Below are 15,989 nucleotides of genomic sequence, written 5' to 3' on the forward strand. Positions count from 1 at the left end.
TATATGAGAGCAGAAAAAAAAACCAAAATCATCTCTTCCTGCTTCCTGGAACCACATGTCTTGATTAAGTATGAACTAAAATAAGACATCATTCTCATTACTGCAAGTCTTTGCTCTTGCTGTTTGCCCTTTCCCTCCCCCTTCTGCCCCACAAATACTAAGAATAGCCAAGACAAGCTGGGTTGTATTTGCTTGTCCCTGAGGCACAAGTAAAAATTCTTAATTGAAAAAATAAAGGCTAAGATTTTACTCTATCCTTTAATAAGCAGCCACTCAATGCTGCTTTGACAATTTCCATCCAGCAGGATACAAATAATTCGGAGCTGCAGAGCAAGTCCTGACTCAGAGCTCCACTCCAAAGCTCCACAGGCAGCCTGACCATTGAGCTACAGCTAGCAAGTGAAGCTTTTGGAGCTGAGTTCATTGGCACAGGGAATGGAGCATTTCATTCAGGGATAAACCTCATGTTAAGGCACAACTGTAATCCCACCCAGGAATCCCAAGGCACTGGCAGTATCACCAGCACTCCCTGCCCTGATGGTGAGCACGTTTGCTGAGACACTCCTTGCCACAGCTCAGCTTTGAGTCCACCCCCACAGCCTCTGGACACTCTTCTGCTGGAGCCAAGAAAACTCAAACCCCTTTTACAGAACCAGAGATGTTCTGTGCTGATGACACAAACTGTCTTTTCCACGTCAGCAGAAAGCCAGGCAGAAGCTACAGTTCTTCAAGATTTTCAGAAACTCCTATTGGAAATGCTGGTCTCACCATCCACCTTTTTCCTGAAGTACCAATTTATATAACTGTGAAATCTCCTAACATATGGAGACTGAAGAAATTCCAAACACCCCCCCTGCTCAAACCTCATTAACTAATTAATATCCCAGCAGGGAAAAGGACAGCACTGCCTGCTGTGTTTGAAACTCCAGGTACATACTCAGAGCAGACACCTGCTTTTCTACCTGAGCTTTCAGCAGACCTTCCAGATTAACAAGAAATGTCAGTGAGACACCTGGCACTATTCAAAAAGCCTTTTCCCACTTTTCTGTGTCAACTTTATTATGTCTCAAACTTTCCTGAGATACTGCTTCGAGAGATATCCTTGGTATATGCCATGTAGTATTTATTGTAGCCACACTGCCTCATGCAATCAGATTTCTAGATCAGAGCCACAGCCCTTCATCCCCAGCGAGCCCCTGGTTTGGCAGGTCACATACCAGCCCTGGAACCTGTCCTGCCTTAGCCCCAGGTCCTTCAGCACACCTGACTTGCCCCTTGTACCCTCCCAAAGCAAGCAGGGAAAATGCCACTGCTGCTCTTTGCAAAGTACCTTGGGACCTAAAAACAGCACAAGGAATAAGTCCTTTCTAGTAGGTGTTGAAAAAGCAAGTATGGCTAGGAGCAATTACAATGTTTCAAAAGTAGCCAGAAGTGTTTATTTATGTTATGTTTTCCCGAAGTTTCATCCCCCACACTGAGCCCCACAGGCACAGACCTCCTATTTTCTTAACAGGTTTAAGGCAATAAAGCCTGACCGCCATTATGGAATTGCACCAGCTGGTAAAAGTCTGATCCAGGAGAAAAAGAGAGGGGCAAGGAGTACACAGTGGATCCATGAAGCTCCCAATTAGCACATCTTTTTCAGAGGTCTTGGAGAAGTCTCTGCTTAAGCAAGTTTTTCCAGCAGGAAAATCTCCCTGGTATTAAACAAATTAACACAAGAAAGTAAAGGTCAAGAAGATCATGAAAGACTCCCTTTTTGCTCCCTGTAGGTAACACCACACATTAGCTTTTTCCAATAATAGCAGCTGAGGTGCTCTTTTGAGAGTCCATTAGCAATTAAACGTGCAGTGTCATCTCTATGGGCTGAGGGCTCACTTCTCCCTGTCACTTTCTGGCAACCTTCACATTTACTTGTATGGGAGAGCTGATCCACACCTACAGCACGCACATCGCTGCCCCCAGCCTGCTCAGTTTCAGGGATTCTCTTCCAAAGTGTAATTCCTCTATTCCTACACTTCAAAGCCTCTTGGAAAGAAAAGAAAAAAAAAGAAAAAAAAAAAAAAGAGTTTTTGGAGGCGATGATCTATGATCCATCATAAGCCTCAACACCTGCTTTACAGCTTCTGAAATGCCTCACTGCAAGACTTGGAACCCCTCCTGGAAACACATCCTCCCTGCTGCTGATCCCATCCTCGAGCAGTGGGGAGCTCAGGGACTGATGGGGACTGGACAAATGGAGAACTCAGGCCAGCCGAGCTCCTTGGAGGAGCTCCCCATAGCTGCTCCCTCCCAGAGGGAGAGCAGATGCCACATCCCAGGTTGCCAAGACCCCTCTTCACAAACCTGGCCCGACCCCACTGCCCGATGCAAACCAAGTGGATGTTTAGGAAGCACATCCCAGCCGCTCTCCTGAGCACCCAGCAGCAGAATCACACACTGAAGACCTCAGCCCTGTCAAAGCCATCAGCACCACCGATGACCGTGCCAGGAGCAGGAGAGCTGAGCTCCAGTAGCTGTCAGTTCACTCTCTGAAGTGCTCAAGGTCTGCCTCCAATCAGTGCTAACACAATTTCAGGTGATGTACAGCAGCAGGACCATGCTCCAGCCTGCCTGTTCCCTGTGGGTAGGGACTACACACTCCAGTGCTGAGCTTGGAGAGATTAGGGATGTGGAATCCCTGATAATGGAATATTCCCAGCACATGGGGACCCCTCGTGCAGATCCTGTAAAGAATGGAACTCGGGTAACACCACTCGGGTGTCTCTTCAGCTCCCTGGGTGAAACCAGCCTCCAGTGCAACTCTCACAATGACAAATTTAATTAAAACTTCCTTTTGTGGCCTAAATAACCAGTAGGAGAACACAGACAAAGCATCTTTAAAACAACTAATACAGGTTAAGTAAGCTATTACAAGACAACAGAATCAGGGCATGTCACTGGCAAATAATATACAGGCATCCACACCTTACTGAGTAAAGCTGTAAGTTACTTGAAGCTGTAATTGTTCAGTGATGGTGGTTTCTCACAGAACTATACTTCCAATGATGACATCTACACAAGCTGCTTACAAACCACACCTAAAGAAATTAAACTGGAAAAAAAAAAGGTTGATTGCACACATTAGCCTCTCAAAATATTCCTTCATAGTTTAGATATCTAGAGTATTTCATGATTTCATGTACCAAATTAGAGGTTGGCAAGAACAAGTGTTATTCAGGTAGCCTTAAGAGAGCTAACTTGAGACTAAGGGGAGTTTAAGAAGTTTAAAGATGAATAGACACTTCTAGCCTGAGTCATTTGTTTCCAGTGCACATGTCATTAGCAGAAACCAGCAAGAGAATGAGGTTCTGACGACTTGAATATGAATCACTGGGGTTGTCATTCTCCTAGGCAGCTCCCTTCTTTGTTGGCTGAGTCAAAAGAGATAAAGCTGCTGCTTATGATCTTGGAAGATTCTCATAAAAAGAAAACCCAACCCTGAACGTTAAAATACCACCAACACAACATAGCTGCGGGTAGCTTTAAAGCCCTAAGTGGTTTGCACTTTTATCTAATCGGATGCTCAAGATAACTCCAAGTGCTTCACAGGCAGCCGGCCAGACGCTTGTATAGCAACTGTTGAATATTCAGCAACAGTTTGCTCTATAGAAGCACCTGCTGCCCACAGATCCAGGGCCACTTCACAGAAACTAATGAATTCCCTTCCTCGGAAGAGGCATTGTGTGGCTGCATTGAAGGCAGATGAGTAAGCCCAGCCTGCCTTTGCAACAGCCACCCCAAACAGAAGCAGGAGCCAGAAGACACCGATTCCCATGGATTCCTTCTGATCCTCGTGGGGCAGGAAAGCAGTGTCAGCATTAGGTGGGTATGGGAATAGAGCTCTGCCTTGCCCTGCAGTGACCTGACTGGGATTTCCCAGGTTGGAAGCAATCTCCAAAATATGCATATAAAACAACTGAAAGCTAAAAACTTGGCTGACAGACAGGCTACATGGCATGCCTACATCAATACATTCATGCTGAAGAACAAGCCTCGTTAAAATTCACTCCCATCACAGCCGAACCACCAGCACCCCTGACATTTAGACAGCCTCACAGTACGCTGGAGGAGACAGGGAAGAAAAGAGGATCCAAGTATCCCACCACTGTGCAATCTGATTAGTAAGAGCTGGACTCACACACGAAACAAGAGAAACAAGAAATGGCACATGCAGATGAGCCATGGCTCTCCCCTCACCAGGATTATGCCTCTGACCCCGCTGACAAGCTGAATCTGCTGCGGGACAGATACAAGTCTGAGTCCCTGCACCTTCCCCAGCCACGTTTTTTCCCAGCAAAAGTGAAGGAAAAGTCACCTCACCACAACTGGAAGGGAAGAGGTGTGCCAGGCTTGGTCTCAGATGAAAGTTACTTACTGCTGCTCTCCATCATCAGAGAAAATACAGGCTGTCATCTTTATTTAAGCAGCCACTGCATTGGAAGGCAAGTATTCTCTTAATTACCGACTGACAAAGAAGGGTGTGAAGCATTTCTCACTAATGTGTTTTAGAAACAGCCACTCCTCTACAAACATTTGCATTTTTACACCAAGTGGGCTATGCACATTTTTTTAAAAGCCCAGGTTTTCCCCAGCGTATTTCCTTTCCTTTTCAGCTGTCAGGCAGAGGTGGGGAGGTGCTGATCTACCCTTTGATCTGACTGACGGGAACAGGAGAGACGAGGAAGAGATAGAAGAAAATGTAGGAGCACTAAGAGAGACCACACGTGTGCATCTGTGTCCATGATGTGAGTAAGCTCTCACCCACAGCCAGCTCCTTCTTGCCCACATCTGGCTCTGGCTCACCCAGGCTGCTGTGGCTGTGCACAGGGGACAGCAGGCTGCTGCTCACAGCCTGGCTGATGGGGGAGAGAGGAAGTCACAGAAACCACTTCCACCTCCTGCTGCAGAACACGGAAGAACACCCAGCCTCTCCATTTAACTGGGAATATAAAATCTCTCCGAGCTCAAGATCAGGGTGCAGAGCACTGTTATTCTACTAAACTGTTCAAATAAGAAGCTTTTTGGGGCCACAAGGTAGTTTGGTCAACACAATAGCTTCCTGTGATTGTTTAGTTACTCAAATCTAATATTTGAACCTCTGTTTAAGGCAAAACTTCACAGGTTGTTGGGGGTATTGAAGGAACTTCTAGGGGCAAAATTATTCCTAAGATGCAGATCTTGCATCGAGCATTGGACAGCATCCTGGAAAGGCAGTGGAGTCCCCAGAGAGAGGGCAAGCCTGTGGCAGTGCACTGCCAGCTTCGCCTCCCTCTGCAGGATAACATCTGTCTCTCGTACAATTGGGCAATTCAAGGACAACAGATTTCCACTGGAAGACCAAGCTCCAGCTTCTGGGCTGTTCCTGCTGAACCTCACGAGGAGAGGGCACCGGAATTCTGAAAGGCTGCCCTGTGCTCTGGCTGGGAAGTTCAAAGTGATATCGTGCCTTTTCCAAAGCAGAGGAGAAAGGCCTTGTAGAGCCGGGAGCCAGCCAGGGAACGCAGGAGTCAGGAGTGTTTACCCTCTGCTGTCACTTTAATTGGCCATAATGGAGATGCCAGACTTCATCATATGCAGGGTCCAGATCCAAGCACTCCTTTTCACAGGTCATTGTTTATGCTCTGAAAGTTTTAACATTAAAAGGCTTTAGCAGACTGCTAATTTGATCCTCTAAAGAAAGTAAAAAAATTAAAAGCTGTTCCCTTGACTTTGAAGTTGTGTCCCATCACTCCCTGAGCTGCTCCCCACTACTGAACTATCATGCACACTCATCATCCATCACTGGAGGGTCAACGAGACAAGAAGAATCCCTGTGCAGATGAAAAGACATCCTAATCTGCAGTGTTAGGAACAAGCCTACATTACCTTCAGCATGGATGGGGCCAGCACATCAACCGCATAGTTCAGATTTAAATCCACCACGGCGTTTGGCGCCTTGTTCCAGGCATTGTTTAAGGCACTTTTACCTCTGAACTGCAGGATGGTTTCCTTTTTCTTTCACACATCTATGGTGTGAAGTGGCACCATGCTGACACACCACCACCACTTCACAAACATCACTCAGGAAACTCCCAAGGTGTCCTGATCTAATCACCTGAAAAGTCTCTGGTAACATTTCTAGAGTGAAATGCTTGTGACTATTCAAGCTGCCAGAACTCTCAGACTGGTAACACGACCCTTCCCACAGAGTGAGCTGCTGGGACAGCCCACAGCAGGTACCCTCTGCCACCCCTGCTCCCAGACAGGGCACCCAGTCAGGCAGCTGTGTGCTGAAATGAGCTCTGGGTAACCCAGCATCACCTTTGTGTTGTGTGTGGCACTGCTGCAGACCTTGGTTTATAAAAGCTGGTATACAACATAAAAAAAAAAAAAAAAGCGCATATTTGCCTAAAAAGATCTGCAGAGCAGATAATAAATGTGACATAATTAACCCTCTTGAGAAGCCTTTGCCTTGAGATGAGACAATTTCATTCTATTTTTAAAGTCATAACAGCAGTAATAGGGAGAGAGGACAGAAAACGTCAAACTCTCACCAGGGTTTGTTGCCTGGGCCTGAGGCTCAGCCCCTGCTGAAGCTGCCAGCAGGGCCGGTGAGGGCAGCTCTGGCACAGTGTGGGCAGCAGCATTCACCATTCCTTTGGCAGGAACACTCAGTGGTGAAACTGTGCCCTGGGCAGATGTCACTGCATTCCTCACACAGCAAACACAGAGCTGAGCTCATGGTCAAAGGCACCCCAAAGACCCCCCAGCACAGACCAGTCCTAAGACCAAGGGTCACAGGAATGGTCAGATTCTGTTATTTTGAAGCAATGCTACAAGGGAACACCTATGTTGTGACAAAGGGAGCTGGAGGCTGCTTTCAAAAAAATGTCCTTGTGCCCAAGGCAGAGTTCAGCACTCCTCAGTTCAGACCCCTACTTAACCAAGTCTAAGTTACAAGATGCTCTTTCCCAGTGGTGTCTGCTGCTCAGGGGACAGCTGAGCTCACACACCAACATGTTTTCCTTGACAAGTCTCAAGGTCACCCTGCGGGGACTCAACAAATAACAAAACCCTTGCATCACATTTGCCCGCGGGTGCTGCAGGCACATGGGTGAAGAGTTCCCCGAGATGATTTAGTGCTGCCCCAGCCCCTGGGTGAGGAGGAGGAGGCACCTCCTGGCACCTCCACAGCACCATTAGGCACAAACAGCATGAAGAACAGGAAGAAGCTGTCCCGGGCAGGAACAGTTCTGCCTGTGTCTAAGCTAATTATTCACAGGAACACTGGTCAAACTCCCTTCCCCCACTGAATTTGGAAACTAGAATTTTTGCATTTATTTTCTACACTACTGCAAGTCTGGTCTCCAACAAACACAACGAAATAAAGCCATTTAAAGAAAAACAAAGGAAAAAAAAAGATTTTTACCTCACAACTCATACTTCTGTCTTACCACCCACCCAGGTTAGATTACACTACAGTCTCCAGCAGGGAGGGATGCTTGGGGAATGGGAGCAATTTCCGACCCCAAGAGGTAGAGAAACATCTCGAGTTTCTCCAACACAGTAAGAAGTCCGGCCATGCCTGATGAGGAGGAGTTTATGTTGGCAAGCAGAGGGAAAGCATTAAGGATGTGGCTTTGCTGTAGTTTATACAGAAACACTTCCCAGAGCTCATTGGTCACTCTGAATGCAGACAAGCCTAAAAGGTAATTTACTTCATGTTTAAGAAACACTGAAGTAGCTCTGAAGAGCTTCTCATTAGGAGAAGAAAGGAGCTGCAGGACCTTGGCTGCTCTTCGGCTGGTGGCTGGGCAAACCACAGGTTAAGCCATTTCTGCTGCAGGTATAACTTTACCCAGCAAAGACTGCAAGGACTGATTTTTAAAAAAATTTAGTCTCCCCATCTATTTATAAAAGACATTTTACTTCTTTTTAAACAAAGGGTCTCAAATACCTGCTCTTTTTAAAATTTTTTACAGTGAAGTTAAAGCACTTAATTGCAGAAGGCCTGCCAAGAACAACATTGAGCTCCACACCACAAACAGGAACCCACTGATCTTAAACCCTGGCTTGGTCAATAAGCTGGGTTTTTTTGATTTACACTGTAAAATACACATAGGCAGGAGATACCCTTGAACCTGCACAGACAAAGCAGATGGGAACCAAGCAGAAATCATTTATAAGATTAGGCTGCACACTGAAAACACAATTCAAAGTAGAGCCATATGCAGAGACCCCCTACTATTAACAAGCAATATTCGGTATTAGCTGCAATACAGTGCCCAAAGCACTGCTCTGTGTTATGAGGAAGCACTTACAGAGCCTGTCCTGCGTTTGTGCAGCAATCAACATAAATGACAAAAGAAGGAACAAAAGGAGTGACATTATCATACTACATTTCAGAATTTTAAGGGGTCAGCTACATAAATGTGGTGAGCATTTGAAGACATTAATAACTGGATAATGGTTAATTCAGTAACAACCTATGATTAGTTTAGTAACCACTTAAAATAATCCATTAGGACAGGTATTTAAAAGAAAAGGTTAAGATCAAGCTATGCTCAACAGATGTAACAGCACTGGTTAATCAATAACAGGAGTGAAGCAATTCCAATTCCCCTGCTATTTTGGCATGGGAAGTGTTTTGTTTTGCAGGTTTTGCACATGGCAAAGATTCCCCAACTACCCTGGCGGTAAGAGCCCTGTCAAGACAACCATAGCTGAGAAACATCTGCACATCAGGTGGCTTCTGGGAGACTTGCTGCTGTTTGCTGTAAGTCTTCAAATAACAAACTTAAAAGAAGCCCATTAAAAATGGTTTAAAACTGCTTGGAGGCTGCCACATCTTGCGTTGGGTACAGCTCAAGCTCCTCTCAGTTTGGGCAGATGCTGCCGAACAGCCAATAGAAATTCCACACCCCTTCTGTGCCCAGCTGTAAGAATAATAGTCCCCACTACTGCACGTATTTGGTGGTGAGACCAAATTATTCCCACCTCCTCCAAAAATTAGAAAGGTCACAGGCAGAAAAATAACTTATGCTGGAAAAGGGCAATTCAGTCCCATCACTGGAACATCCCCCCTCCATTCACTGAATGTCATCTGAATGAAACAAAACTATTTTCAACAGAAGCAGTTATGGTAACATAGCAAAAGGGATCAAAATAATCACAAATTATACTGCTATACAGGTAATAATATACTGGATACAGGTACCATGGAGTTCATGCTTAGGGAGTCTATCCTGAACCCATTTCAGAAGTTTTCTCCCATCTCTGCCTCCTCCTTACCCTAAGTCGATAAATCAGCCGAACACCATGAGAACAAATCTTTCTCTCTGCCTCTAAAGCCACCAACCTTACAAATCTGCCACAAGCAGTGAAAATATTGCCACTACCAAAACAGCAGTATTAAAATTCCGCCTCAAAATCAGCACAGCACAAAACCAGGAGGGCGCCTGCCTGCCCCGGGATCTCTAACCACACGTCACTTCTGCCTAACAGAAATGCACAATTGCCCTTCTCCATTTCAGGGACGAGACAAACTCCAGGCCAGGAACTGCTCACATGTACAAGATCTGTGCTGTGAGCTGCTTTCATATGCTGCCAAACACAGCTCACACAGCCCCACTGGGGGCAGAACCACTTCACCCACCAGGGCAATGCTGGTCCCACACGAGGGCCACAGACAGCATCTGTAGTTCCAGCACAGGCTGTCCTGACAGCCACACACCAACCACAAATCATTTTTTCTGCCTATGTCACCAGCATCCCGGAGCCAGCAAATGCATTCAGAACCACATTTGGGTATTAAAAACATTCAACAATAAGTAATGGCAATCCAAACACATCGCCAGTGCCGCAGAAAATAATTACAGAGCAAGCCCCCTGCTTGCATTCATCCTTTAAAAGTACTTTTTTTCCCTCCTCTTCCCCTTTTTAAGGGTTTAAATCCCAGGTATTTGGGCACCTCCAGGTTATAGAGGCTCATCTATGCAGGAAGACATACCCTTCTTCCCCAACACCCTCATTTCACCCCACACAGCTGCTGACAGACACACACGATTTTAGATTTTCCCACAAAACGACATCCCCAGAACCCGCTCATTTCCATAGCGAGCCCAACCTTCCAGCACACACAACTCTGGAGTGAAAATCCCCTCCTTTAGCAAACAAGAAAAAAAACCCAGCAGGGTTTCTCTCTACCTACAATTTCATGCATTTCACGAAAACGCCGACACCACCCCAAAAACCCCAGAGATGCTTTCCCCGCTCGCTTCTGGATCCCCACCGGAGCGGAGCGGCCTCAAGGATCTCCCCTTTCCATCACGGATCCCCCTCTCCTCACGCCGCAGTTCCCCGGAGGAAACCCCCAAAACCCGGCCGCAAACTTCCTCCTCACCCCTCAGGAGACACCAGCCGGCTCCCACCACCACCACCACCACCACCACCTCCTCCTTTTCCTCCTCCTCCTCCTGCTGCCGCTGCCGCTGCCGGGCTGCCCGTACCTGGCCCGGCGCCGGGCGGTCGCTGCTGTCCCCACGCCCCGTCCCCGTCCCCGCCCCGCAGGGAGGGAGGGCGGGCGGCAGCTGGAGCATCCCCGCCCCGCAGTTGCCGGGAGACCGGAGGGCCCGGGGCCGGGAGGGGGGACCCGGGGAGCCCAGAGAGCCGAGAGAGCCGAGCTCGGCTCCGGGCAGGGGGCGAACAGAGGCAGGGAGGTCCCCGCCGCACGGATTGTGCTGCGCTCCCGTGGCTGGGAGTGACGCGCGCCCGACCCCGCTCGTGGGTTTAGTCGCAGTCACTCTGTTTTGCTCAAAAATAATGAGGTATTGCTCGAAATTATTTGTAATTAAAAATATCCACAATTGCTGGTGAGAGGGGAAGATGCCTGGGGTTCCTGAGGAAGGAAATGTGGCTTAAAACCCGATTAAAACCCGATTAATTCCCTCCATATTATGTAATATTATATTATATAATGTTATATTGTATATAAAATAAAACAGTATGCAATTAGATGTTTATTATTTATATATTTACATATAATTTTTATGTTTTTAATATAATTACGTGTGTGTACATGGCACAGCTTGCCCAGAGAAGCTGTGGATGCCCCATCCCTGGAAGTGTTCAAGGCCAGGGTGGGTAGGACCTCCCCACCCCAGGGTTATGGACAATCTTCCTGCAGGTGGTGAGTGTGCAGGAACACATCTGAGATGGAACAGAAGAATTTTTCCAGACTGATTTTGGGTTTCTGATACTTCATAAGTGAAGGGGTTGCAGTGGCAGGCGCTGAGGGCTGTCAGGTCCCCAGGCAGGGACAATCTCTGGGGACATCAGGGATCACAGGGGACAGCCTCACCTGCCTGGTGTATCCTCATTCCTACAACAGTCACAACTGAACACATGTATGGCCTTTCTGGGATGGTGGTGTCAGAAACCTCAATGTGCTCAAAGCAAAACAGATCCTGTTAGGAAGTGATGTCTGTTTTGTCCTTGATTTGAATCCCTTTAGTTACAAGATAATGAGAAGCAAAACAAAAAGGCTGAGAACAGTCACACTGACTTCGTTATTTTATATTTGCTTCACTCAGAAGTTGTGTAACTTCCTTTTTCACAACACCTCATAAGAGCTGTGTTTACTGTGCTGTCTGTGCTAAAAAATAAAAAATAAATAAAGAAAATCTGTTTCTGTGGCTTTGCAGCAGAAGACTACAAGGAAAATACAATAGAAAGGAGAATACAAAAAAACACATTTTCCATAAAATTCCTATCTAGGAGCCAAACCCTGCCCTTACTGACTGTCGCTGTTGTCACTGCTGTGTCAACCATGGAAGGAAACAGCATCCTACAGGATTCAGCCAGCAAACAAACACCTCCCTCCCAATTGTAATATCACTGAAAGACCTGGAAAAGGAAAGAATCCCCAGCCGTTACCCTGCCATTTGATCTGGCTGTATTCCAGAGCCTGTCTTTAAAGTTACCGCCAGGTACTTCAGAAGAGGAAAAGCTCTTTGGGGTGCACCTTTGCAGCAGTGCTCATACACAGAGTTATAAAGATGCTGTAAATGTAAATCACTGAAAGATAACTTAAGTACTTTATACTTCTAAAATATTTTGGACTTTTTTGTGTCCAAAGACAGGGCATTTTCCAGAGAGACCCAAAAGTTATTTGAAGCAATGGATAAATTCTTAGAAAACAGAGCAAAGGCAGACACAAACACATCTACCTGCATAACATCTCATGTCCTCTGTATTCCCTAAGCCTGCCCTCATTTTCATCACAGCCAGCCACTCCTAAGTGTAAAACACTGCTGTTCAAAAAGGAAAGAAATTAATCAGCCCCAATTCTTATATATATGCAATGCTTAAAGCAATTCACTGAACTTGACCCTTTTCGCAGTTCCTTCAGAGAAAATGAAAAGAATTCTGTCTGCTGAGCGCAGAAGTTTTGGGAGGGCGGGGAACGCCTGAGGTTTGGTGTAACAAAGTGTAACAGCCACAGATGAAACCAAGTGCAGCCTCAGTCAGCACAGACTGCTGTCCCCTCGTGTGCAAGGATGTCACTGGGACTGAGCAGGGCACAGCTCAGGGCAGGTCCCTGGGACACCTTGGGCTCCCTGCAATGGCAGTGGGGCTTCAGACCCTTCTGTTCGGGAGCTCTCCCGGGAAGCTGAGAATCTGATAAAGAACAGGAATTAAAAACCCCTCCCCGACATCCTCCTATTCATTAATCTAAATGAACGGGAAAGCAATTTCTGTAAGACAGGTTTAGGGACAGACAACTTCACTGCTTTTTAAATAGGACAATTCTAAAATCTGATTTTTCTTTCAGTACTCAATTTGAGAGAGACAGGGGCTCCCTGCAGAATAAGCAACAATCACACATAAAATAATTACCTGCACGGTACATTTTGTAATTGTTTCCTGAAAGATGCAAGTTGGAAGTGTTTGTATTGTTACACAGATCAGGAACTACGGACAGTGTGAAACCTGAAAATTACAGAACCATTCCCTGACACAGATCTACTTTCAACAGCTTGTGATGAGAAAAACATAAAGTAAGCATTAAACAGATAAAGCAGCAATAGGTAAAATGAATATTATAATAGAGATGTTAAGAACATATGCACAACTGTGTGGTACACCTGCTGAGTGCACTACTCAGTTTGCTACCCAGAGCTTTGACATTTATTACACTGTAATAATTGAGAAGGCACAAATCTCTCATTGATAGATGCATTTCTCATAAAGGTCCTAGAAAATGTAAGGAGTTTAGACAATCACTCCTCATGAAGGAGTGACTATAAAATCTTTATTAAGACTAAGATTAATATAACAATAGCTATAATACAGGTCCATTTCTCATTTAATTGAAGCTAAGCCTGATTAAGTAGAGATTGTTATAAGCTGCCTTTGATCGCCACTAAGACAAAAACCTTATTTTTACACATTTCACAGTAAAGTGATAATTTTCTGTTTAATATGACTTATGATTTGTTTCCTACAAAAGGAAAAGCAGAGCACGCTGTGATGGCTGAGGGAGGACAGGTGACCATCACTGGCTTCTCTGAGAGGAATGAGGATTCATTTTGGCAGTGACACAGGCCTTTGAGTGCTTCATGCCTAAGAGCAGCAGTGGTGCAGAGGAAGGGTGTCTGCATGTCTGCCTGGGACAGCATCTTCTGCTTGGTGCAGCTGCAGCTCAACTGAGTCAGCGCCACAGAAGGAGAGTTTGCGTGATGCATTTTTCCCATCTGAGACTGGAGTCTATTCTCCTGTCATGATTTCAGGCAGCTGAGGAATTTGTGCAGGTTAGTGACTGCTCAGATGACCACAGACACTGAAATATGCTCCAGGCTTTGTGCAGTTTGCATGAGCAGGCTCTGCACGTAGAGACCCTCCTGAGCACGGTATTTGTGACCCCATCAACAGCAGACTCGCTGCTTTTCTGAGGGAAGCCGTTCAAAGATGGATACACTCTGCCACTACCATAATAGCTGGACCCTGAAAACAGCAGGGCATTCCTTCACACTCAGTTTCCACCTTAATTCATCTTGTTTTTTCCAAAATCCCACCCTCGATACCCCACTTGTATTAAGTGTACCTGCAAGGTTCCTGTGCTCTCCAGGGTTTGGGGATGGTGTCAAGCAGCTGTCAATGGAGACTAAACTTTTATCTTTGTTACCACATGAAAGAAAAGAGATGGGTACATTGGCAAAAGGCTGCTTGGCACTGCCAGATCCCACAGATCTCCCAAACACTATGCATCCTGAAAAAAGTGCTTGCAGAAGCATGCCAGAGAAAATTTGGGAAAAATATTCGTTATTTGGGTGATCAGAAGATTTGTGAACACATCAGTGAGTGCCTATATCACACACTGCTGTGCCCTTCCCTGTGAGGGTGGTGAGGCACATCAGTGGGCTGGAACAAGATTATCTTTAAGGTCCCTTCCAACCCAAGCCTTTCTATGATTCCAGAATTCCATGATTTCCAGAAGCACCCAGAGTGCCTGCTGAAACCAGGGGCTCCTGGCCTGCAAACACCGAGCAGGGCACATCACTGGAAGGGTTTATGGCAGGGAAACCTGCTGATCTGCAAAGCACTGCAGATTCTCTGGAGCAGTACTGAACAAAGGCTGGCACCTCCTCTGCTGCTCCAGAGGCAGAATCCTTCCTCTGTATCTCACTAAGGCATCCCTCACAGGCGAGTCACTCTAATGACAAGAAACTGGAGCTGAAATGTGAAGAACAGAGACTAATTAATAATGAAGATAATGAGATCACCAGAATATAATATATACACCAAACCTGCATCTTAATTATCTCATGAAAACTGGCAACTCCAGTGAAACTCATGCTTCAAAAGCCTTTAATCATGCTCTCTCTGATGAATATTGGTGGCTATTTTACAGAGACTTATGTAAAAATACCTTTTGTGTGGGTTTTTCCCCTACAATAAGAGCTGGCCAAGTTAGTACTGCGTGTAACTGCTCTGCTCCAAAATGAGATATCGCAGACTTGTAATTACAGCTGGTCTGATCTTCATCTCATCTACTCTCATGTTATTTTGGAGTGCTTCCTTTGAAGGAAATGCAGTAAGACTGGCATGAGTTACTGCAGTATTATTATGAGTCCCTTTTATTATGAATCCCTTTTATTATGACAGAAAAAACCAAGAACGATCCCTAATTAAGGCAGTTTCTGCCAAAACACAGGGAGCGTACATTCCCTGCCCCAAAGACCTTGCAATCAGAACAGGCAAAGACACTCTGAGGTAGAGAAAAGAGGACAGAGTGAACTTGTTCCCAACTACAACTTGTTCCCATGATTTAAGGGGAAGTCAGGAGGAGGCTGAGATAGGATGAACGCAGGACAAATGTGGAGCAGGTGAGCTGAAGACTGCAGAGGAGAAACAGTCAGCATTTGCAGCTGGCAGAACCTTTCCAAAACTTTCTGCAGTTTCTTCCCTGCAGTTTCTGCAGTTTCTCCCCATCCCTTCATGCTGAACAGGGTGAGGTGGTCTACAGCTGCAGGGGAACACTGCTCTGGGTGCAGAAGGCTCAGCTCAACCTCTGCTCCCACTCCCAAAGAACAAACCCCCAAGTGCCTGCAGAGAGGCTTATTTTAGTAACTACGGAAGTGGCAATTTAGACTCTACACCACCGGGGTCTGCTCTCCCCATGACCTTCAAAGCAGAGAGCTTGCTTGTGTCCTATCCCCAGGAACAGGGCGGGCAGCCAGGAACATCAAACAGCTCAGGTCGAGCACAGGGCTCGCAGGAGAAGGTCTCTGTGCAAGATGAGAGCACCGAAGGCAGGACAGGGCTGGCTGAGGGCCCATTAGCATCGATTCCTTGGGCCTGTAATGAAGCTGGACCCGACCCTGTGACATGCAATTACAGCATGAAGACATTTCAGGGGACTCACCCACTGCTCTCTCCAGAGATGAGCTACTTGTAACCTCTCTGCC

At 46.2% G+C, this 15,989-nt stretch overlaps 1 protein-coding gene across 2 annotated transcripts in view; it reads right to left on the minus strand.

The window, feature by feature from the left end:
• Nucleotides 1–15,989, minus strand: part of RAB11FIP4 (RAB11 family interacting protein 4) — a 113,024-nt gene that overhangs the window by 21,182 nt on the left and 75,853 nt on the right. Inside the window, exon 1 of one of the 2 annotated variants that reach the window (XM_058852544.1) lies at nt 10,424–10,500. The exons of the other annotated variant lie outside the window; for it this stretch is intronic. The gene's annotated coding sequence lies outside the window, so the exon portion shown is untranslated. Of the gene's footprint in view, nt 1–10,423; nt 10,501–15,989 lie in introns of those variants that run through there. 2 annotated transcript variants of the gene reach the window in all.

Source organism: Poecile atricapillus, chromosome 17, assembly GCF_030490865.1.
Source record: "Poecile atricapillus isolate bPoeAtr1 chromosome 17, bPoeAtr1.hap1, whole genome shotgun sequence".
NCBI lineage: Eukaryota > Metazoa > Chordata > Aves > Passeriformes > Paridae > Poecile > Poecile atricapillus.